Raw genomic sequence first — 24,902 nt, 5'->3', positions numbered from 1 at the left:
TCATATAGCTTCTTGTACTCTGGATTTTTTAATAAGGACTTCTCATTTCTCAAAAACTGTCTGATTGCTTTGAATCTATTAGGACCTACTGGCTCAGCTTGGGGCTTAAATGGCAGGTCTACAACATATCGACCATCTACGTTTCTTTTTGTCGTAGAGCAGTATATGGCTTCACACTTTTTGTCATCTTCTGATAACAATTTCTTGTGGGACACCTCTTCTAATTCCCAGAACTTAGCTAGTTGTTCGTCTATTGACACTTTCTCAGAATAAGAGACTCTAGTATTGAAATTTTGAATTCTCTTACCAGATGGACCAGTTACGATCCAACCAAATATTGTCTCCTGAGCCACAAGTGTATCAACTATCCCATGCCGTACTCCTCCTTTCAGTATGCTGGGATACAAATCTCCACCCAATAATATGTCGATCTGGCCACTTTTGTAAAAATCTGGATCTGCATAGTCCAGTTTTGGCAGATTCGACATTGCCTGTTCACAAAGAGAGTGTGTAGGAATGTCTCCAGTAACATGAGACACAACTAAAGCTTCTACTTTAAGTGAAATATTGGGATCTATCTTCGAACTTATTTCAAAAGAAGCCATCTTGTTAGTTCTACTAACAACTTCTCCTCCCAAACCTGTCACCTCAGCTGCTATAGGGACAGTTGGTAACTTTAGAAGCTTTTGAATTCTTTCAGAAATAAAAGTCTCGTCAGAACATGGGTCTATCAATGCTCGAACTCTATAAGTTGAGCCAAAATGACAAATATCAACCCATGCAGTAGCTAACATCACCTTTTTTGTTGCTGTAGTATGATGATTTTGCACCGTCACAAGAGTATTTCGTACTTCCGTGGACTGTATATTATCATTATTTGAGGAATTTGATTGACTTGAGACATGTGGTAGAACTTTTTGTTGATTTTGAGTAATCTTCTTGACGAAATCTCTATGCAACAAAGTGTGATGTTTTTTCTGACACTTCGAGCAACCATTTGGACTTGTACAATTTACATACAAGTGTCCTACCTTCAAGCAATTAAAGCAAAATTTAAACTTTCTGAGAGTTGATGCTCTTTCTTTTTGATCCATTGCAAGAAACTTGGTACAAGAGCTAATTTTGTGAGCTTCCCTACACAGTTTGCATTGTGGGATCTCCACTTTAGAATGATAAGCTTTTTGACTTTTTATGTTAACACTGGCTTGATGACTTCTATGAGAGACATTCCTTAAATTATTGGACCACAGAGCATTCGTGGTTATAATATCTGATACGCTTTCTAAGGCGTGATATCTATCGGTCAGAAATTCATTCATTTCTTTCCAGGACGGGACTTCAGTTTTACTCTTTACTGATTGCTCCCAAAGATTTAATGTTTGTTCAGAAAGTTTTGAGGAACACAGAAAAACAAAAATAGGATCCCATGAGCGTATGTCGATCTCGTATAATTTCAAAATGGAAATGCAATTATTCACATCTCTCTGCAATCTTTTTACTTCAGTAGAACATTCAGATTGGCAAGAGGCCATGTTGAAAAGAAGCTTTAACTGACTGTTGATTAAAACACGTTTGTTTTCGTATTGATTTTTTAAATTCGCCCATGCGATATCAAAGTTTTCTGCGGTTAGAGCTATATTTCTGTTAATCTCCCTAGCCTCACCGTCAGTTTTCTGAAACAAGTAAAATAATTTTTCAACAGCACTCAATCCTGTGTTGTTTATGAAGATAGCTGTGAACAGGTCTCTAAATGTGGGCCACGAAACGTAGTCACCACGAAATATTCCTGTATCACATGGGGGTACATGTACTGACATTTTCTGCTTTTGAGCCACTGTTTCTGTACGGGCCTCTTTATCAACGATTTTCTTTTTCGCTATCGAAATAATGTTTACACATTTAATATATGTTTTGTGAGTCTGATTACATGTAACTTTTTCTTTTCTTTTACCTTAAAATCTCCTGAAAGGGCTTCATAAACTGATTTGAATTTGACCCAAACCATCTCCAATTCATTTCGCTCACAATCCATCCCATCGGTAGTGTATGCAGAAAAGTCTTATTCTTTAAGTCTGGCTTCAAATCGAATGACTTCTTCCAGAACCTCTTCAAAATTCTCAGTACTCATTTTCGGTTATACCACAATGCAAATTATACAGTAAAATACACTAAATTCGAGCTACAGACCCTTTTTGCTAGAACTCATACAACAATTTCTCTTACTTTGCCAAAGATGTCACAAACGAACCAACTTATTTTGTTAAACATTTACATATGCAGCCACGAGACACATTTGAAGTTATGAAAAGACCAGATATACTTAACATGCAAGTAAATACCAATTGAAATATAATATAGGTTATTATCACCAAGTCGTTTATATTTCCAAGCAATTTAAATATCTAACTGAAGTGTAATATATTCTCTTTTTTCAAGCAAAATTATTTACTGGGATTCCCAAACTTTAAACGAGACACTGAATCGGGTTTCTCTTTAGCTCTAAATACTTCTTAGTCCCATAAAAGTTACCAAAAACGTTCATAATTTGTAAAAAATGCTTCACGGAACACAGAAATCTTAAACGTTGTAGAGTTTACCTACGCACAATATTTTAATCAGTAGGAAAGATGCCGAGAATATTAACATAACCTCCAGCTTGGTACTTGACAAGTAAGAACAATCTCTACCAAGAAGAACAGTACGACTCGAATGCAAAATTTTAATTTCACTGAGTTGTTCTTATTATTTTGAGGCACAAATATCGATAATATTTCTTCTTTTCAACTAAGCCGGCATTCCATTAAATATTTTCTTGTGCTTAAATTGAGAAATATTAACAAAAACACTGTAATAATTCTTTATATCTTATAACTTTGAGAGGAAAAAACTCTTGGCTCCAATTTCAATAAGTCACAGTCATTATAAATCAGCATTCATGAATTCATACACATATTAAGGGAGACAACATACAATGTTTCACAGTTCAGAAATTTTTCTTTAAAAAAGTTATTTTTCTACCACCCGTTTACGAGCCACGCTAATATACTGGTACATAAGTAACCAAACCAAACTGATTCCTTATTTATGTTAAACAAAGATGGTGACACATTCACTTTATGTACTCTTTTATATTATGTTTAACAATGCTCTCAACTGCATACGGATTCTATTTACTATTCATGTACCGTTTTGTATGTACATATGTATATTTGTTGGATGCTAATTTAACCTTCAATAAAGTATGGCTTTTGTTGTACATCATCGTATGAAACACACTTCCAGCGGGGAACACATTTTTAAATTCACGAAACACAGGATAAACAATTTATACATACGCACCTTAAATTATTTGCTGGCGTTGTAGGCCGAGGACCAATGTTTGCACCACTATGCTTTTCGGGAATACCTGTGGTTAATGCTCAGATGGTGTGCGCAGTATCAGGCAACTTCTTTCCCACTTCCGATTAATGAAAAGGCTTGTTTTCTTATGTTTTACACTGAATTCCTTTTATTGTTGATTATAGCCGTATTTAATAAAGGGTATGGGGATGGCGATAGGCACTGGATTTCCACTATTTACTTTTGAGTCACTTTAATGTATGTATATTTTGTTCTAGCACTTATTACTGTTTTTGCCGGTTGATGTGAAAAAAGTGAAGAAATTTTCTTTCTCGAAATGTCAGACTACAAGACTACAAAGCTGATAGCTTTTGTAATCAACGCCGTCAGCTTTGTTTGTCATGTTTGATTTAAGGCCAAAACATAACTATAGTGTTGTAATTAGAACACGTAACCAGGTTAGTCTTTTTTAAGAATCATAAAGACCACTCTTGTAGACAATTATTGAATCTACAACGTTTACTTTAGCCGGCTTTTGCTATGTCTTACCGTATTTGAGAAAAATTAAAAAACTGAATAATGCCTCCAAAAATTACCTTTGACTCCGAATAACTTGTTTTGCACACATGGAATCGACGGGGACTTTTAAGACGTTGCTTCTAATGGCCAACCCTAGCTCTCCACAAAAAATTCAGCTTTGTGGGAATTTTTGCTATTTCCCCCTTATTCGCATGTCTTTTTTGACCGGACTATTAATGAGTATAATCAGATGACGGATATGACCGAATTTGCTTATTATAATTCCATAAATGTAGACAATAAATTTATAAATTATAACAGAGATTCAGAAGAAGCAAGAATCTTAGATACTGAAGAAAAATCATTAATCACAATAGACAAAGTGACTAAAGCAATAGAATATTTTAATAATGGGTTTCACACTGTTACTAAAGAGAAGCCTTTTGTAATTAAATTCAGACAGTATAATAAAAAATTTGTCTATACAAATATTTTAAAATATAAAAAAACATATATTGAGAAAAAATATTTAAATAGGGAAATTTGCAAACATAGATATAGAATTCATAAGAAATTATAAATCTGTTAGACATAAGGAAGAACTTAAATTCAGATTTAGTAATTTAAACAATGTTTATAATAATGATACAAAAATAATATAAAAAACGTTAAGCCAAATATAAGTATTATGTAGTTTGCGATAAATAATTTCAATATTTATATAATATGTAATCATTTAGGCATGATCTTAATAATGTATAAGTATTTTTATTGTACTACAAACAAGCTAAAACATTATATTATTGTTTAATGGGGAAGTAATGATAGTAATATCATAACGAATATAATAATTATGTTTATTTAAACAATAATATCATTTAATAATTTTAATAGGAAAATATCATTCCTTCTTCCCACTTCACTTCATTTACCCAATATCTGTTTATAATATCTCTACACATATTTTGATTATAATTGATAAATTTATAGATTTTGTCCTTCCCATTATTATTATACTAATATTTTGTACAATCCTCCTGTCGACATATTTGAATTAACTGTTATTCATAACTTTCCTGTAAAACATATTTTCCATATTTCATTTCAATTTCCTTTCAAATAAATAAGTAGTAATTTTTAATTTGAATTTTGAAAAATATTGAATTTCAATAAAAGATTTGAATAACGATCAACATACGGATAATTAATTGAATTTTATATGGATTAACCATCAAAAACATTACTCGCGCGTAAAAACGAGTAATCGGACTTTTTGTTCGCACTCGCGAGTACTTTTCACTTGCGAGTAAAAATGAGCAAATCGGAGCTCTGTGGCACATACTGAAATGGCTATACTGCAAGATAATTCTAAAAATTTTTCGAAAAATTCATCCAAAGTTATTTTAACGTAATTTAATATTTCGAGTTCTCTATGAATCAGTTTGCCGGTCATTGATTGGTTTTTGATTTGTACAGGCGTGTGAAATGAATGCTTCACCAAAGACATTGTCAACTGAATTATTCTGAATTCGTTGGCAGCCATATATGCAATGCCAAATTTCATCATATTTGTGTGAAAATCGATGAAAGCCACACTGAAATATTTCTTAAAAACATTAATATTGTTTTTAATTGTGGCGATTGTTTGGGTGCATCGTCGGAGATGATTTCTCTTATTTCTGAGATTGCTAAAGATTTAAGAGAACCTAAAACATCTGTTGTTTCAAACATTGTGGATGAAGTGAAACTTCTAAAACTATAGTTCCATAAACTTAATAACAACCTTGAGGACAAGGGAAGAAATAACAATAATATGCCAATACCAGTAAAGAACGTTTTGGCTGCTACTAAAGCCTCACACAAGAATGTTGTGGTTGGATCGGAAAGTGTGCAGAGTGTGTTGTCTTCCCCAACTGCTGTGTCAGAAGAGAGATCGAACATGCTCGATGCTGAACAACGCAATGAATGGTCTAAAGTACGAAGGCGCAAACGTCGCAACCACATTATTGTTGTTGGAGAAAATAACTTGATGTTGTTTTGTAAAGTAAGTATTTACTTGTGTCTTCATTCAAGCCAACAACTACTTCCGAAAAAATAATAACCCTGCGGGGAAACAAATTAGTTTAAAATAGTTTATAGCTAGTTTAAAAATAACCTCAAGCTGTTATTTCTCGATTATTTTCCATTCCGCCAACTAATTATTTTAACATGGGGATGAGCTGGGCAGTGGACAATTGTCCATCTCTGCATTACTTTTAACTAGTTGTAAACCAACTATTTTTAACTAATTTATATCTAACTATTTTTTGACTTTTTATAGTCAGTTTAAAAATGTTGTTTTTGTCTTAAAGAGATGAAAAAACATTTTTTATTTATTTTTTTGTTTAATTTTGATTTCTTTTAATTTTCTATTTTGCTTTTATCTTTGACTTTTTATTTTGACACCAGCTGTTTCCAGTATGATTTATATCGAAATAATTACGAAAGTGTATATCAGAATTATTTCAAATTATGTCGAAATTAAACATTCAACGTTTTCAGCTGGTTGTTCACTAGATGACTTTTCAACTAATTTATAGTTGGTTGTAGAATAATTGCTTTGTAACTGACTATTTTCAAACTGGTTGATAACTAGTTGAAAAGTAATGCAGAGATAGTCAGTTATCCATGTTTTTAGTTTTCAATATGGTTGATCTGTAAATGACTTTTCAACTAATTTGTATTTAGTTGTAGAATAATGACTTTATAGCTAACTATTTTTTCAACCGGTTGAGAAAAGTCCCACAGGGAAGCTACATAGCAGAGAAGGCCAAGATTGATTAACAATACCTTGAATGTATGATGCTAGAGAAGAAAGATGCAAACATGCAGTTGGTGTTTCTCCAAATTTCTTTAATGAAGTTATTAAACCCGCTTTATGGCCAGTTGGAATAAAGATTAGACCGTTTATTTCTTTTCCAAAAACGCCAGTGGGTCTGTCACCCGGAATGTAAAAAATCAAACTGTGTTAAAAATCTTTTTCCAAAATGTATCAGGTATGAGGTCGAAAAGTGATCAGTTATTTCAATATTCTACTTATTCTAATGTTGAAATTTCTGTTATCATTGAAACCTGGCTAAACGATGATTTTTATGCGGATTTTTTTCACACGAAATTGTTTAAAGTCTATAGAAAAGACAGATGTAATAAAAGAGTGGGTCTAACTCGTGGCGGCGGTGTACTAGTGGCTGAAAGAAGAAAACTCAGCTCATGTATTCGCAGTGTCGTCACAGTTGACGATTTTCTTGGTCAATTATTTATTACTATCCCTATGCTTGATTATTTTCTGTGTATATGTGTTTCGCAGTGAGGTGAATAATATATTTAACAAATTAAATAAATTATAGAACTCAATTTTCGTTCTCACTCATTTTAAATATAACCTTTACGAGTGTTTGATACCATATTCTTGCTCTACAATTTATCATAATGCTATTATAATAGAATGAATCAATACAGTTAACAAAGAAATCAAATTCATGCAATTTTGAAGAATATAACTTCCATCATTGTAATTTTGATGCTTTAAATTCCGCGTTTGCAAACTTTGATTGGTCTGATGTTATCCATCCAACATGCATTAATCCTTCTTCTGAGGCATTTATTAATACTATTTTAAATATATGCGACATAATTATGCCTCCGAAGAAAAACATATATATAAAACATCCTTGGTACACGAGTGGCTTAAAATCTTTGAAAAAGAGAAAAAATAAATTACGTAAAATTTATTTGAAAACTGGTTCAATTGACGTTACCGCCAGATTTCAGGTATTTTGACGTTTTAAGTCACATTTCTAGACCAAATTAGCTATAATTTGATATTTAGGGTTCTTAGTGACCAACAAACTTATATTCGAAAAAATTATGAACATAGGTACATGTTTTGGTATAGCTCATATAATGGTACCTCCCGAATTTCGATATTTTGAGATTTTTACCTACAAGTTTTTACCGAATTAGCAGTAATTTGAACATTTGACATTTGAAGTTCTTAGTGGCCACCACACCTCTCCACCAAAATTGTCTGAAATTTTGGGGAAATTCGTCTTTTGTTTGCCGGCAGGTCACGTTCGATGATGGACTATATCGGTCCACGTTTTGGTATAGCCCCCATATAATGGTACACCCCGATTTACGGTATTTAGACGCTTTTACCCAGCAAACCAAATGTCTGATGTCCGACACGTCTGAACAATTTCGGAAGCAAAGTCGTTCAGATTTCGTTCCGATTTCTAAACGATTTTTCGGAGAGCAAATAGTTCAGGTTTTTTACCGATTTCGTTCCGATTTCGGAACGAATGTCGGAAAGAAATTTCCTTTCCGAATTTCCCAAGAATTTTCTTCAGATTTCGTTACGAAATCGGACCGAAAGCGATCCGATGTCGCTCCGACATTTCGTTCCGAAATTATGTCAACCACTTCATACAACTTTCGTTAAGATATCGTTACGATTTCGGGTCAGATATCGGACGTATCGTCCGAATTTTGTTCCGATTTCGTTACGATGTCGGTACGATTGGTTTGCTGGGTAGCTACATTTTCAGACCGATGTAGCTATAATTTGACATTTAGGGTTCTTAAATGTCAATAAACTTATATTACAAAACTTGTGGACATAGGTCCACGTTTTGGTATAGCCCCCATATAACGGTGCCCCCCGATTTACGGTATTTTGGCTGTTGTAGCTACATTTTCAGACCGATTTAGCTATTATTTGACATTTAGGGTTCTTAAGTGTAAATAAACTTATATTACAAAAGTTGTGGACATAGGTCCACGTTTTGGTATAGCCCCCATATAACGATACCCCCGATTTACGGCATTTTGACGTTTTTAGCTACATCTTCAGACCGTTTTAGCTATAAATTGACATTTAGGGTTCTTAAATGTCAATAAACTTATATAACTACTGGACATAGGTCCATGTTTTGGTATAGCCCCATATAACGGTACCTCCCGATTTTCGGTATTTTGAGAGTTTTATCTACAAGTTTTAACGGAATTATCTGTAATTTGAACATTTGACATTTGAAATTCTTAGTGGTCACCACACCTCTCCATCTAAAATTGTCAAGAAAGGTCGATGTACTGATAAAGCTCCCATATAACGGTACCTCCCGATTTTCAGTAATTTAATGATTTTAGCTACAATATTAAACCGAACTAGCAGTTATTTGACATTTGAAGTTCTTGGTGGTCACAACACCTCTCCATCAAAAATTGCCAACATAGGTCCATGTTCGGATATAGCTCCCATATAACGGTACCTTCCAATTTTCAGTAATTTGCAATTTTAGCTACAATTTTTAACCGAACTAACTGTAGTTTGACATTTGAAGGTTGTAGTGTTCACCAGACATCTGCATCAACAATTTTCAACATATCCCCAATATAACGATACTTCCCTATTTTCGGTACTTTGAGGATTTTACTTAACATGTTTAACCGAACGTAGGTCCATGTTTTGGTATAGCCCCAAAACAAACCTCCCGATTTTCCGAACCTTAGCTTTATTTTTGGACGAACTTTCTGTAATTTGAAATTTAAAAGCCAACAAAAATTTTTCATTTAAGTTCATATTTTCGTATAGCCCACATACCTCCGAACTAGCTGTTAATGACATTTGAAGTTCCCACGTTATGTACCGATTTTCGTTATTTTGAGGATTCTAGCTACAATTTTTAACCGAATTAGGAGTTATTTGACATTACAGGCTCCCATCAAAAACTGTCAACATAGGTCCATGTAGCCTACCAAAAATTGTCAACAAACATAGTTAGATATAGGCACCATAAAAAATGGCCTCCCGAATGAAGCATTTTATGTACATTATCTGACATTTTAACGTACCCACTTAAAGTTGGGAACAGGAACGAAAACTAATTATTCTATTTTAGTTCAGAATATTCTATGGTGGAGGGTATAAAAAGTTCGGACTGGCCGAACTTAACGCTTTTTTACTTGTTATACCTATAACCATCACGAATCGCATCAACGAAAATGGTCGTTTATATTCGATTATAATCGGTTTTCGGCGGTTAACGATTAATCGAAAGTCGACTTTTAGAACACTCTCAAATAATCGACTAACGGAAAATCGAGTTTTAAGTTTTTCACGAAAACCGAATAGTTGAAAACCCGATTATTGCAATTCACTGCGTATCCCTAGTACAAAAATAACCAAATTTAGTAATTTTTGTTTACGAAATGAATTAATATAGAAACATTTTCCACGGTGCTCTTGAACCAGCTTTTACAGGAGCTTACATTGGAAAAGTTTTTGCGAATTCTTAAACTACAATGTTCATAGATGAGAAAAACCAAAAAACGTAAAATGCCGGAGTGCTTTTTAAATAAATCGCCATTAAAGCTCACATTTTTTAGGTTATCACGATTTTGCTTCGAAACCGCAAATCCCATTGAAATGGGATTAGAGAAAATATTGTAACTGTGAAAATTCTCTACAAGTATGGCCTACAGATATTTTCGTGGGTTCTACCATTTTTGAAATATAGAGGTTAAAATTGGGGCAATTCACTGACTGTATCTCTCCTTATAAAGCAATGTCATGACTGCAATTTCCCAACTTAAACTTATATATCTCAAAAATGGCAAAACTTAGGAAAAATTACGAAAGTGAATCTTATAGAGAAATTTCACAGCTATAAGATTTTCTCTAGTCCCACTTCGATAAGACTTACCTTTTTCAATTATATCGTGAAAACCTAAAAAAACAAGTAATAAACTATCAGTCGACAGTTATTTTCCAAAAAAACTTACGTATTAGGGGTTTTTCAAAACAATATGGACAGGATTAAATCGAAAAAATTTGCGGGGATATCAATAGATAGGGCTTTTTTTAAACTGCGTTTCGACAATATTTAGAGTACCATTTTAACAAATATTTTCGGGGAGGTATCGCAAGTTGCTTCAACAAAAATCAAAGTGATCCGAGAGCATTTCTTTAAGTGAATTTATCAGAAATTGTGTGTGGGAGGTACCCGACGGAGTGGACAAATATAGTCCATATTCGAACCTGACCTATACCTGGTAGATATATTAGGATATGTAAAGTATGGACCAAATCTGTCACTCCCATCAAGAGTTATCGTACGCACAATTTTTCCGAACATTTTTGAACTTTTGTGGGGGAGGTACCCGAAGGAGTAAACCGATATGGCTTATCTTCGAACTTAAACTAACTTTGCCCAAAATATTACGAAGGTCACATTTACTATAGCCAAATTTTGGACCAAATCGGCTCATCCGTTTGAGAGTTATCGTGCGCACCAGCCAGTCAGACAGACGGACAGACAGACAGACGCACAGTGGTCGAAACCACTGATCTAGCGGCGCGAAATTAATAACTTGGAAACGAATGAAGATATCTTTCTGAAATTTTGAACAAACTCAATCTGTGTCTGTGGGTAATTATGGACTAAAAATGAACAACATAGGCAAATATTTTGGTATAGCCCCCATATAACGGTACCTCCTGATATTCGATATTTTGAGGATTTAAGCCACCTTTTCCTTCCAAATTAGTTGTAATTTGTTACTTAGGGTTCCTAGTGATCACTAAACCTTTCCACCAAAAATTGTGGACATAAGTCCACGTTTGGGTATAGGCCCCTTTTAAGGTACCTCCCGACTTTCAGTAGTTTGGGGATTTAAAGCTACATTTTCCGACCAAATTAGGTGTAATTTGGTATTTGGGGTTCCCAGTGGACACAAAAATTCTCCACCAAAAATTGCGAACATAGGTCTACATTTTGATATAGCCCCCATATAACCGTACCGACAGATTTTGGGTATTTTGAGGATTTAAGCTATTTTTCAAGACCATTTATCAGCAAGATTGGCAGCTATTTGCAGCTAAATTTTGGTTATTCGGAATCTAGGGAGTCCAATTTAGTTATTAAAAAAATAACTGGACCGAACCTCGGTGGACCTTTGTAGTTACGCTCCATCCAACAAAAAATTTATGAAAATTTATTGCTCTATAACTGTGTAACTTCAGGACCCAAACATTTTATTTTAATTTAACTTAAACCCTCTCCTATCAATACAAAATAAACTTTGTTTAGTTTTATTACGAATTTATTTAACAATTAAACAAATATGAGATCAGGTTTTTAGCAACAATTTTATTAAAATCTGATCTGTCAAAATTTCTTGCACTTGACACTGAATAACTGAGTGAATATTTACAACAACAAAAAAGTAAAAACAAAATCTTAGTCAGCAGAGTGTCTGTAATCGAGATAATGGAAAACATTTCGCAATTTTATACTTTGATTTTTTGACTTTCGCGCCGCTAGATCAATGATTTCGTCCTCTGTGAGACGGGCTGAAATTGTTAAATCGAATCCAAATTGTCTGAAACAAATTTCGTCCAAACATACTTGGGATCTAAAACCATAATTTCGATGAGGCACGTTTTGCCCGTATGAAAGTGTATAAACCCTTTCTAGCCTAAAGGCTGAGGGTATAAAAATAAAAATTTGACCTGAACTTCTATCTCAAAAATGGTAAAACCTAGGAACAAATCATAACCGTCAATCTTCTAGAAAATTTTCTCAGCTACAAAATTTTCTAGCACTTGCGGTTTTCAAGCAAAATCGCGAAAACCTAAAAAAGTAAATATTGACCGCGATTTATTTAAAAATTCCTCCAGCGATTTTTTCTTGTTTTTGGAATTTTCGCATCTATGAACATTGCTGTTTCGAAATCCGCAATAACATTCCAGGTGTAAGCGGTTTTTATTTAAAGTTAGTTAAGGAGCACCGTGCATGACATTGTTTTATAAGGAGGCGATAGAGTCAGCGCATTGCCCAAATTTGAACTTCTATATCTCAAAAATGGTAAAACCTACGAATATGTCATAAAGGACAATCATGTAGAGAATTTTCACTGCTAAAATTTTCTCTAATCCTATTTCGATGGGACTTGAGGTTTGAAGCAAAACCGTGAAACCCTAAAAAAACCCTTTGACCGCGATTTATTTAAAAAGCGCTCCGGTGTTTTTTTGTTTTTTGATTTTTTCATCTATGAACATTGTAGTTTAAGAATCCACAAAAACTTCCCAGGTGTAAGCTACTTTCATTTAAAGTTGGTTCAAGAGCACCGTGTTTCTTTAGGGATCGAATAAAAAATTTTGTTATATGTATTTCTTTGCTTATGTTTGTACTTAAAATATTGAATTAAATGTTTCTGTTATACTTTTGTTTATTTATTATTTATAAATAAAACCCATTTATGTCATTAAGAAACATGTAAATATCTTAAAGATATCTTAGATTAATAATATTAATAGAAAAAAATATCGAGGCAAAATATGGACTTATTTTGCAGTGTTTCTTCACAACAGCTTTAAGGAATCAACCACCCTTTAGCATTGACAACGCACAACAGAACAACAGATACCTATGGTATCACCACCAATAACTGTTTGTAAAAGTTTGGGCGAAGCAGATGGAAACAGATATGTTACTCTCTTTCTCTCTTTACCAATTCCCACCATAACTGTTTGAAAGAGTAACAATAACAACCAGTAACATAAACTTCATTACACTCATCAATACTCACTGGTTTCTGTAAAACATCAAAACTGGTGCATTCAGTTGTAACTGTGCACGACTTTATTTGGCGCTCATGAAAAATTTATATTATCTTTTTAAAGTTTATTATTGGTGATTTTATTATATATTTTTTAAATCGAAAAATAGTGGAGTACTTTGAGCTTATTTTACAACTTAACAAGAGTTACAATTAGTTAGTCTGCAATAAGTTAGTTATGTCAATATTCGACTACTCTAGATCAATTAAAAGTACAAAAATAAATAAATTATTTATCAGTTTTAAAATCATTAGACATTGTTATCTTAACACAAAATTAGTTTTCAATTCACTACATATGAGAGGATCTTGGATGTGTTTTCAGCTGCTAGTATGGTTTAAGTGTGTGGTTTAACTTTGGCAAAAACTTTTTTGTTTTTAGGTGTCCTTACATGGCTGTTATTGCGTATTAATAGACGGTATTTAAACAGTACATTTAGGAACATTGAATCTTTAAGTATATTCACACGACATTTAATTAGTTTTTCGTCTCGAAATAAAAGATCGCGTTTTAAGGATACTATTGTACAGTACAGCTCTTCTATACCTAGTCTATTGCAACTCTACCACCAAAAAACGACTATGAAACATAAAAAACACAGGTCATGAAACAATACAACATTTGTTACAATTAACGAACAAGAGCTATTGTACTCTATTCTTTCTTATGGACCAAAAATATCCTACTATCCTAATTATCTAAACTATATATTGCACTTTAATCACAGATTCGTTTCAAAGGAGTGGATACAATATTAGCTATTAGGAAAGGCGAGATTCCGGTTTAAGCTATTACACCCTATTGTCTATTGTTCGGTGTTATTACACAGGGTATATTTCGTATGTCCTCGCCATTTCCATTTTTTGTTTGTTTTTGCTCTAGAGGTTAGCGCAGGAACCGTGCTGATGTTGATGTCCTATCGGGACGATAGGACAAAAATGTTTTAGAAATTGGGCGCCATATTGTTATGAACCAGACTAAAGCGGCCCTCTGTTGGCGATTTCTTTCAAGGGGTTCTAAACCCTTTCCAACAAAAGTCCTAGGGGTCTAGCAATTCAAAGGTACGGATTACTAAGACAGGACAAACACAACATAAAACAACAACACACCATACGAACATGACCGGGGAACTTGGTGACTAGTGTTCCCACACTCAGCCCTCCCAACCTTGACCCTTTTTATCCTCAAGCGTATATCTTAAAGGGCCCCATAATCCACGAACACTTACCTCCCTAGCAACTTACATCCCAGAGTCCTCTCTCACAAATAAAAACCTTAGTAATTCATATTAATCTACACAATCAAACATAAATATTTTTTTATTATCATGATTAAACGACTTAAACCTAACAATTAAAACCAACTTATCGACAAAGAGATATACCTCCCTAAACGAGCTCGGTTAGTGGGTTTTACTGGACGTTACCATATAGTACATATATAAAAATAAACCTCGGCAATTATTCCTTTCGTATTCTTGGGGGTAACCCTACTCACTTGTCCAATTTGCAGGTGTTAAAAAATAAAGAAAAAAAAAACAATACAATTAGACTATGTTATTTCCCCAATAAAATTGTTTTTAATGTTCACAAACATAAATCAACAAAAAACTAAAAACAGATGATTGACTGTTTTCAGGAAGAAGAAGCATTGCTAGTGCGTGCTAGAAGAAATTTGTCCCGAAAGAATTTGCAGACACTCAGTGAAAGAACTGTCAAAATATCTCCCTCGAATCGGTCTCTTTTGGTGGGTTTTTGTGTTAACAGACGACTTTCAGCAACAATTGGTACTTCTTCTTTATTTGCCAATTCGTTTTCCGAATGTTAGCGACCAATACAATTATAAATAGATTTGTTTTAATAAATACGTATATATACAATATTTGTTTAAAGATTGCTTAGTATGTCTACAAACGCATTTCTATCTCTAGCCTTTGATAATAGGGTTGTAGTATCTCGGATGCCCGTCCATTCTGTAATATTATCCATCCATGTTGTCTCCTTTCTTCCTCTAACAGGTCTTCCTTCTATCTTTATGTGGATTATATTTTGTAGCAATTTATGTTTTTGATTTCGCATTATATGCCCCAGGTATGCAGTCTTTCGTCTTTTTATTACTGAGATAAGTTCTCTTTCGCAGTGCATCCTTCTCAGTACATCGGTATTTGTCATATGGGCTGTCCAGGGAATTTTGAGTACTCTCCTATAAATCCATATCTCAAAAGCTTTCAGTCTTCTTATATCAGCACTTTTAATTGTCCATACTTCCGTTGCATATAATAACACTGACCAGACATATGTTTTGATAAAACGAATCTTTGTTTCAAGATTAATGTCATGACTCGTAAGTACTCTCTTATATTTTGAAAATGCTTCTCTGGCCTGTTCAATTCTGCATCTTATTTCTTGCGAGGACTGCCACTGTTCGGTTATTGTAACTCCCAGGTATTGGAAACTTTTAACTCTGTCAACATAGGTATTGTGAATTTTTAATGTTGTATTATTGTGTTCATTCTTCTTGCTTATAACCATGAATTTGGTTTTGCGGATGTTAATTTTCAGACCGTATTTTTCGCTGTGTATTGCGAGTTTATTCACAACAATTGGTACAAATTGTTATAAATTTTAGGGTAACCAGACATACCTATTGTTGGCGTCACCAAAAAAGTTTATTGCCCCCACTGGCACTCCGATTACTCGGTTTCCAAAAAATCAAATTAGCAATTTGATTTTAAATCTCGGCATAAGAAAAAGGTCTTTGGCGTAAAAATTCCCCTGACTTCCTCCACGCCAGTACCTGGAGGAGACAGTACTCTCTTTGCTTTGGTTGCGGTTATCCTTGAACTTGGCGATATCTTTAAGGAGCAACAAAGAGACAAACATTGAAACATCTATCTACCGTCTAAGCACTCTTTACATTACTTACATTGGGTTGCACGCACACAACAATAAATATATTTAACACAAACAACCAAAACACAATAAATAAAATAAAAGCTTTGCTTAGTTCTTTATATATTTTAAATTTTCCACTTTTTTTCATTGGCAATGGGATTTTGTTTTTGTTTGACGAATATAAAAGAAAAAATGGTTTCTTTACGAAAAGTAAATGGCGATTATAAATGTTATTTTTCGCCTTTATGCCTTTTATAAGGCCGCTAGCAGCAGCACTTTTCCCCTCTTTCCACATTTTCGCGCATTTTGCGAAATTTAGTGGTTTTCGTTTTGTCAGCAACTACAGACCCCTATAGTTCCCTGCAGGGTTGTATTTGCTTTAGGGAAAATTACGTTACGTGTCTGCAATAGAGTTGTATAGTTCATGAACGAACTAGTTCAATTGAACGATTCATTGAAAAGAGGGTATGATTAGTCGATATAGTTCATTATAGTTCAATAGCTCACTGAGCGCCGACCGAAAGATCCACAAAGAGCGATCAATGAACGAACGATTCACAATCTAGTTCAGCATGTCATTCACATAAAGTGACGCCGTCCTCTGTGTTAAGTGACGCCATCGTAATGTAATATGTTTTGTTTATGTTTTGGATCAATGTGATGTGTCATCCCCCATTGTAATAAAAATAAATTTTAAGAGCATTTTAAACACATCGTATCTCAATATATCGAATCCATTACCTATTCAATGTGCCTTGTTTTGGATAGAAAAAAGGAAAACATAAAAAGAAACATACATACAGTGATAATTTCTACAAACACACAACGTAAGCTTTTTTTGCCAGCCACATAAATGAAATTGTAATTAAATTTTTTTCGAAGGATGTTTTTTTCTAAACTTAATCTTTCTTTATGAATGGAATAAAAATATCTAAATGTAATATTTTCGTAGTTTAATAATACTATTCTAATGTTTGTTCCTATTTGATGTATGTATGTATGTGTTTTCATCAAGAGAACGATTAAGAGCTCGTGAACGATTCTGATCCGAATGATTGAACTGGATAGTGAACTATGAACTAGATTACTGAACTAGTTCAGTTAAAAGAGCTGAGCTATTGAACTAGATCTTTCAAATGAACTAGATTGTACAACTCTAGTCTGCAATAATTGGTTTTATCAGTGGCATCACTGGCTATCTCTACGTATGAGCCGGCCGTTTCATATATCCGGTTCGCTCAAAAACACTTCACCGTCTTCGCGAAAATCGATGAAAATGGTGATGTGCGGGGTTTATTAATTCAACGCTTATAAATTTAACTACAGGATTTGCTACAAATGGTGGCCACGAGGTATTGCCAGCAGAACGTATAGAAGGAGTCACCTTGGGAAGCCTTTCATAGGTAAGTAATTAGAAAACGTTATTTTCTGCATAAAATAATTAATATGATTTTCTTTTCAATTACAGGCAAAAAAATCCCTCCTTCCTGCAAATAACTCGTGGTTGCTGTTTGTATGTACATATGTATGTTTGTGCGTACGCACCAGAATATTCGTAGCGTGTTTTCGCACACTCACCAACGTACATACATATGTATACGGGTAGACACCGTTACGGTTCGAGTGTTGTCTCACTCCAATATATGACGGTTGTATGCATATGATGGCAGCATTTCTTAGAACAAATATAAGTTTATACCTGTGTGTGTGCACCGCTGAATGGAATCATTCATTCACTCAGACCGGTATACAGAGGCGCCATGCCAAAGTAAAGTGCAATAAAGTTTGGTATAAAAACAAACGAAGCGGATAAGGAGACTTGCTCTCGGTCTTTCAGTCATATGCAGAGAAATATTTGCAAAATTAACTTAAAATTAATCAACACTTAAAACTAAACTAAAATAAACAACAAAATATGCGCTGAAACGAAATCAACGTATAAAAATGATATAATGATATTCCATGTCGATAGCAATAACAAGTAAATATTGCATAGCAAATAATTTGATTATCTGATGTAAACAAAATATGGTAAATACATATATGTATAATAATAATGTAGTAACAAATTCATGTAAATCACATACGGTATTGTGTACGTTATAATATATCACGGTTTAATAATAGTTATCCCCTGTGCGTTCCAGGTGTTGTCTTGATGTAAAATTCTGGAGGTGAATAAAGGTCAGGATCGTTGTCAATATTTTCTTTTAAAATGCCTATTGGAGAAAGGTAAGTGGACCTTGCCCAACAGTTATTAATTTCAGCATAATATAATTTGGATAGTAGATCGTTGTAATGCTCTGCTAAATTTTCTGCAAATCTTCTTTGTAAGCTAAGGGCGTGCCTACGCTGTAGTAGATGTGCCTGTTTGAAAATCGTTTTGTGGGATTCTGAAAGTTTTTACCCACGCATTTCCTTAAAAGACTTCTCTCATACATCTCAGTTTCTTTAGCAACAGTTGGTGAGATTGTGAACCACATTTGGAAACCATAGGTAATAATTGGTCGAATGGCAACTTCATACAAGAGTAATTTGGTGCTCTGAGGTAAGTAGGCATTGTACATAACCTTTGAAAAACGACCAGCAATCATCTTAGTTCTTTTCAATGTTGTTCTAGCGTGCTCGTTAAATTTAAAAAGCTTGTTTATGTTAATTCCAAGATATTTAAGAGAATCTTTAAAAGGAATTTCCACACCATCGAGAGAGAGATTTAGCGTTTTCGATTTGGGAACAACCCTTCTATGGCAGTTTCCAGAGGCATTTCTCATGCAAATTGCTTCAGACTTTGACGCGTTTATAGAAAATCCCCACGTCTTGTAGTATGCGCTTATTTTACCAAGCTGGAACGCTGTATTATTTAAAGACTCTATCGGGGAAACATTGTGGCTGTATATCAGGCAGTCATCTGCATATAGGATTGCCTTTGTATTGTCAGTCTGGTGAGCAAATCATACAAAAACAGGTTGAACAAGAGAGGCGATAGAACGCTGCCTTGTGGGACACCGCTCTCAATATTACCAAAGGGGGATACACAATCATTTATGGCAACGGCAAATTTCCTGTTGGTTAAGAAGCTTTTGAATATTTTAATTAAAAACGGATCCACATTCAGCTTTATTAATTTGAAGATTATGCCTTTGTGATAAACCGAATCAAACGCCTTCGGTATGTCCAATGATATCGCGACAGTACAGGTTTTCTCCCGAAGGTTGCTTGTTACCTCATGGCGAAGTTTCGGTAAGGCATGGTTCGTTGAGTGGTCTGCTTTAAATCCGAATTGGTATTGAGAAATCGGATGTATGATGAATTCATTATCCAACTTATCGCGTAGAATACGCTCAAATATTTTTCCAATGTTGGAGAGTAGGGAGATCGGTCGAAACTCCTCCGGGGTTACACTAGATGCCTTTTTCTAAATGGCTATAATTTTTGCGATTTTCCATACATCTGGGAAATAGCAGTTGTTTAGGCAATTATTGAAAATGGTTGTAAGGAACTGAAATGCAGCTTCCGGGAACTTCTTCATAACATAATTAGAAATGCCGTCAATGCCACTAGATTCTTTCTTGTTCACACCAGCGAAATGAGATTTAACTGAGGAGACTTCCGTGAAATGAAAATGGTCTGGATTATTGAGTGAATCATATTCGTCAGAAAACGTGTATGTGTGGTTGGAAATGGAATTCAGGCAATTTGATATTTGATTCTCAATGCCTAGAATACTTCTTTCTGGTACATTCTCCTGGAATGTATGAGAATAATGATTGTGTAATATATTTGCAATGTCAAGTGCATTAGTGATTGTTACGTTATCCCTTTGTAACTTTTGGCAAAATAACAGTATATACTTGCATGAAGGCAAAGGGTCCAATTTTTTATATCTTTCAATTTATTATTGAATATATTAGCCTCTTCCTTATTAATCAAATCTCTTATTATAATGATTGAACTGGATAGTGAACTATGAACTAGATTACTGAACTAGTTCAGTTAAAAGAGCTGAGCTATTGAACTAGATCTTTCAAATGAACTAGATTGTACAACTCTAGTCTGCAATAATTGGTTTTATCAGTGGCATCACTGGCTATCTCTACGTATGAGCCGGCCGTTTCATATATCCGGTTCGCTCAAAAACACTTCACCGTCTTCGCGAAAATCGATGAAAATGGTGATGTGCGGGGTTTATTAATTCAACGCTTATAAATTTAACTACAGGATTTGCTACAAATGGTGGCCACGAGGTATTGCCAGCAGAACGTATAGAAGGAGTCACCTTGGGAAGCATTTCATAGGTAAGTAATTAGAAAACGTTATTTTCTGCATAAAATAATTAATATGATTTTCTTTTCAATTACAGGCAAAAAAATCCCTCCTTCCTGCAAATAACTCGTGGTTGCTGTTTGTATGTACATATGTATGTTTGTGCGTACGCACCAGAATATTCGTAGCGTGTTTTCGCACACTCACCAACGTACATACATATGTATACGGGTAGACACCGTTACGGTTCGAGTGTTGTCTCACTCCAATATATGACGGTTGTATGCATATGATGGCAGCATTTCTTAGAACAAATATAAGTTTATACCTGTGTGTGTGCACCGCTGAATGGAATCATTCATTCACTCAGACCGGTATACAGAGGCGCCATGCCAAAGTAAAGTGCAATAAAGTTTGGTATAAAAACAAACAAAGCGGATAAGGAGACTTGCTCTCGGTCTTTCAGTCATATGCAGAGAAATATTTGCAAAATTAACTTAAAATTAATCAACACTTAAAACTAAACTAAAATAAACAACAAAATATGCGCTGAAACGAAATCAACGTATAAAAATGATATAATGATATTCCATGTCGATAGCAATAACAAGTAAATATTGCATAGCAAATAATTTGATTATCTGATGTAAACAAAATATGGTAAATACATATATGTATAATAATAATGTAGTAACAAATTCATGTAAATCACATACGGTATTGTGTACGTTATAATATATCACGGTTTAATAATAGTTATCCCCTGTGCGTTCCAGGTGTTGTCTTGATGTAAAATTCTGGAGGTGAATAAAGGTCAGGATCGTTGTCAATATTTTCTTTTAAAATGCCTATTGGAGAAAGGTAAGTGGACCTTGCCCAACAGTTATTAATTTCAGCATAATATAATTTGGATAGTAGATCGTTGTAATGCTCTGCTAAATTTTCTGCAAATCTTCTTTGTAAGCTAAGGGCGTGCCTACGCTGTAGTAGATGTGCCTGTTTGAAAATCGTTTTGTGGGATTCTGAAAGTTTTTACCCATGCATTTCCTTAAAAGACTTCTCTCATACATCTCAGTTTCTTTAGCAACAGTTGGTGAGATTGTGAACCACATTTGGAAACCATAGGTAATAATTGGTCGAATGGCAACTTCATACAAGAGTAATTTGGTGCTCTGAGGTAAGTAGGCATTGTACATAACCTTTGAAAAACGACCAGCAATCATCTTAGTTCTTTTCAATGTTGTTCTAGCGTGCTCGTTAAATTTAAAAAGCTTGTTTATGTTAATTCCAAGATATTTAAGAGAATCTTTAAAAGGAATTTCCACACCATCGAGAGAGAGATTTAGCGTTTTCGATTTGGGAACAACCCTTCTATGGCAGTTTCCAGAGGCATTTCTCATGCAAATTGCTTCAGACTTTGACGCGTTTATAGAAAATCCCCACGTCTTGTAGTATGCGCTTATTTTACCAAGCTGGAACGCTGTATTATTTAAAGACTCTATCGGGGAAACATTGTGGCTGTATATCAGGCAGTCATCTGCATATAGGATTGCCTTTGTATTGTCAGTCTGGTGATCAAATCATACAAAAACAGGTTGAACAAGAGAGGCGATAGAACGCTGCCTTGTGGGACACCGCTCTCTATATTACCAAAGGGGGATACACAATCATTTATGGCAACGGCAAATTTCCTGTTGGTTAAGAAGCTTTTGAATATTTTAATTAAAAACGGATCCACATTCAGCTTTATTAATTTGAAGATTATGCCTTTGTGATAAACCGAATCAAACGCCTTCGGTATGTCCAATGATATCGCGACAGTACAGGTTTTCTCCCGAAGGTTGCTTGTTACCTCATGGCGAAGTTTCGGTAAGGCATGGTTCGTTGAGTGGTCTGCTTTAAATCCGAATTGGTATTGAGAAATCGGATGTATGATGAATTCATTATCCAACTTATCGCGTAGAATACGCTCAAATATTTTTCCAATGTTGGAGAGTAGGGAGATCGGTCGAAACTCCTCCGGGGTTACACTAGATGCCTTTTTCTAAATGGCTATAATTTTTGCAATTTTCCATACATCTGGGAAATAGCAGTTGTTTAGGCAATTATTGAAAATGGTTGTAAGGAACTGAAATGCAGCTTCCGGGAACTTCTTCATGACATAATTAGAAATGCCGTCAATGCCACTAGATTCTTTCTTGTTCACACCAGCGAAATGAGATTTAACTGTGGAGACTTCCGTGAAATGAAAATGGTCTGGATTATTGAGTGAATCATATTCGTCAGAAAACGTGTATATGTGGTTGGAAATGGAATTCAGGCAATTTGATATTTGATTCTCAATGCCTGGAATACTTCTTTCTGGTACATTCTCCTGGAATGTATGAGAATAATGATTGTGTAATATATTTGCAATGTCAAGTGCATTAGTGATTGTTACGTTATCCCTTTGTAACTTTTGGCAAAATAACAGTATATACTTGCATGAAGGCAAAGGGTCCAGTTTTTATATCTTTCAATTTATTATTGAATATATTAGCCTCTTCGTTATTAATCAAATCTCTTATTATTAATTTCAGTAATTGGATTTGTTTGGAAAGGATTTCATAATCACGACTTTGCCGGTTACCATTCGTGTGAAAAATCTTCTTTAACTCCCGTTGCCATTGAAGTTTTATTTTGAAAAACTTTCGTATATTCTCAGGAAGTTGAATTTTGCCCTCCTTGAGCTCGACTTTTTAGCTGTGCTGATGATGTACACGATGAAAAGTACTCTGGAACTCATTTATGCAATCATCAATCTCAGTATTAATCAGGTTTCTATTTGCAGGAGGTAATATATTGCGGACAGCAGCGTCAAAATGTTGCCGATAACTTGCCCATTCTGTGGATTTGTAAGACGTGAGTAATCGAGGAGGTTTCAGAATGATATACTTTTGTCGTCAAAAGCAAATTCCAACTTCAATGGAAAATGGTCGGAAAAAGAAGAAAGGCTTGAAATTGTGTAGTTGCCATTATGGACATCAATTATATTAGGACTAATTAGAAAGTGGTCCAGAAAGGATGGTCCGTTGGGATATGACGGAGATGAACCACAGACACGAGTGACGTCGGTGCAGTTGTTCAGCAACCAGTTGTGAAGTACTCTTCCATTGGTGTTGTCCATGAGATCTACCCAGGCTGTATTTCGGGTATTAAGGTAACCTCCAAAAATAAAACCATTGTATTCGGCTGAAGCCAGTAAAATGTTTTGCAACCCGTTGATGAGATTTTGTGGGTTAAAGTTACATTGGATGTAAATCGATCCAAATAAATATTTTTTCACAGTGTGATTCCTTTTTGTTTCTATTTCTATAAAGTTGTCATTAAAAATAGAGTTCTCTATATGAATCCGTTTGAAAGAAACGGTATTTTTTACTAAAACAGCGACCCCAATATTTGAAAAATCGTAAATGAATGTATAGCCACTTATATTCACTCTTTTGAACCTACGCAGATGGAATTCCTGTATGAATGCTACATCAATTTTGTGTCTTCGATCTATTAGAGATCGAACATTGAATGTTAAACATTTGAACATACTATGGTCCATAGGTGGCTTTAACTTTTTTCAAGAGGCGAATGAATTCTTCTTCAGCCTCGTTTTTCGACATATTATTGAACTTGTCCAGAAATATATTTATCTCTTCCTCAAGAGTAAGTTCGTCAGGTTGCAAGAAAATGCTGGTCAGTTTCAAAAATGCATCTACAATGGATGGTTTTGTGATCTGACTAGTGGCAGGCTTGAAAATGTTTTATTTGGACTGACAAATGACTGTGATACTGCTTGTCTCACATTGCGTTTCGCGGTTTCCTTATTTTCCAAGGCGCTTTGGATACGTTCCTACGCTTTGCCGCGTATTTTTTAACACTGGGACACCCCGTCCAATTGGCTGTGTGTCCTGCGGCGTTACAATTCACACAAAATGGGACAGACGTGTCTGTTTTCGACCTTTGACATTCACCAGGTGTTTTTGGTCACACTTCACACAATTGTATTGCGAACCGCAATTTTTGGAAACATGTCCCCAGCGTTGACATCTGCGGCATTGTATTTCTGAAAATTTTTTTCTTGGTTTTTTCCCAGTAAATGTCCTGCGTCCATAAACTTTTGATATGGGAAATGTCATTAATAGTTTTTCCAGGGTGAAGAGTAAGTAAAAGAAGGCCAGGATCAAATCCGTTTT

At 34.6% G+C, this 24,902-nt stretch overlaps 1 protein-coding gene and 1 long non-coding RNA gene across 22 annotated transcripts in view; one reads left to right on the top strand and one right to left on the bottom strand.

Moving 5' to 3' along the window:
* The window catches only part of LOC141388093 (uncharacterized), a 38,140-nt gene that overhangs the window by 4,203 nt on the left and 9,035 nt on the right, over positions 1-24,902 (bottom strand). The window lies entirely within an intron of this gene.
* The window catches only part of LOC141388094 (uncharacterized), an 81,137-nt gene continuing 73,642 nt past the window's right edge, over positions 17,408-24,902 (top strand). For 3 of the 20 annotated variants that reach the window (XR_012408695.1, XR_012408693.1, XR_012408694.1), the window contains exons 1-4: positions 17,408-17,816; positions 17,882-20,708; positions 20,774-23,445; positions 23,507-23,875. This is a non-coding gene — a long non-coding RNA (uncharacterized lncRNA). The remainder of the gene's footprint in view (positions 17,817-17,881; positions 20,709-20,773; positions 23,446-23,506; positions 23,876-24,902) is intronic. The other 17 variants (XR_012408710.1, XR_012408706.1, XR_012408712.1 and 14 more) reach the window with 17 other exon arrangements.

Source organism: Musca autumnalis, unplaced genomic scaffold (genome assembly GCF_047663935.1).
Source record: "Musca autumnalis isolate F117 unplaced genomic scaffold, ASM4766393v1 scaffold_53, whole genome shotgun sequence".
NCBI classification, from domain to species: Eukaryota; Metazoa; Arthropoda; class Insecta; order Diptera; family Muscidae; genus Musca; species Musca autumnalis.
The sequence above is the reverse complement of the archived record's forward strand: the minus strand, read 5'-3'. Positions and strand labels throughout refer to the sequence as shown.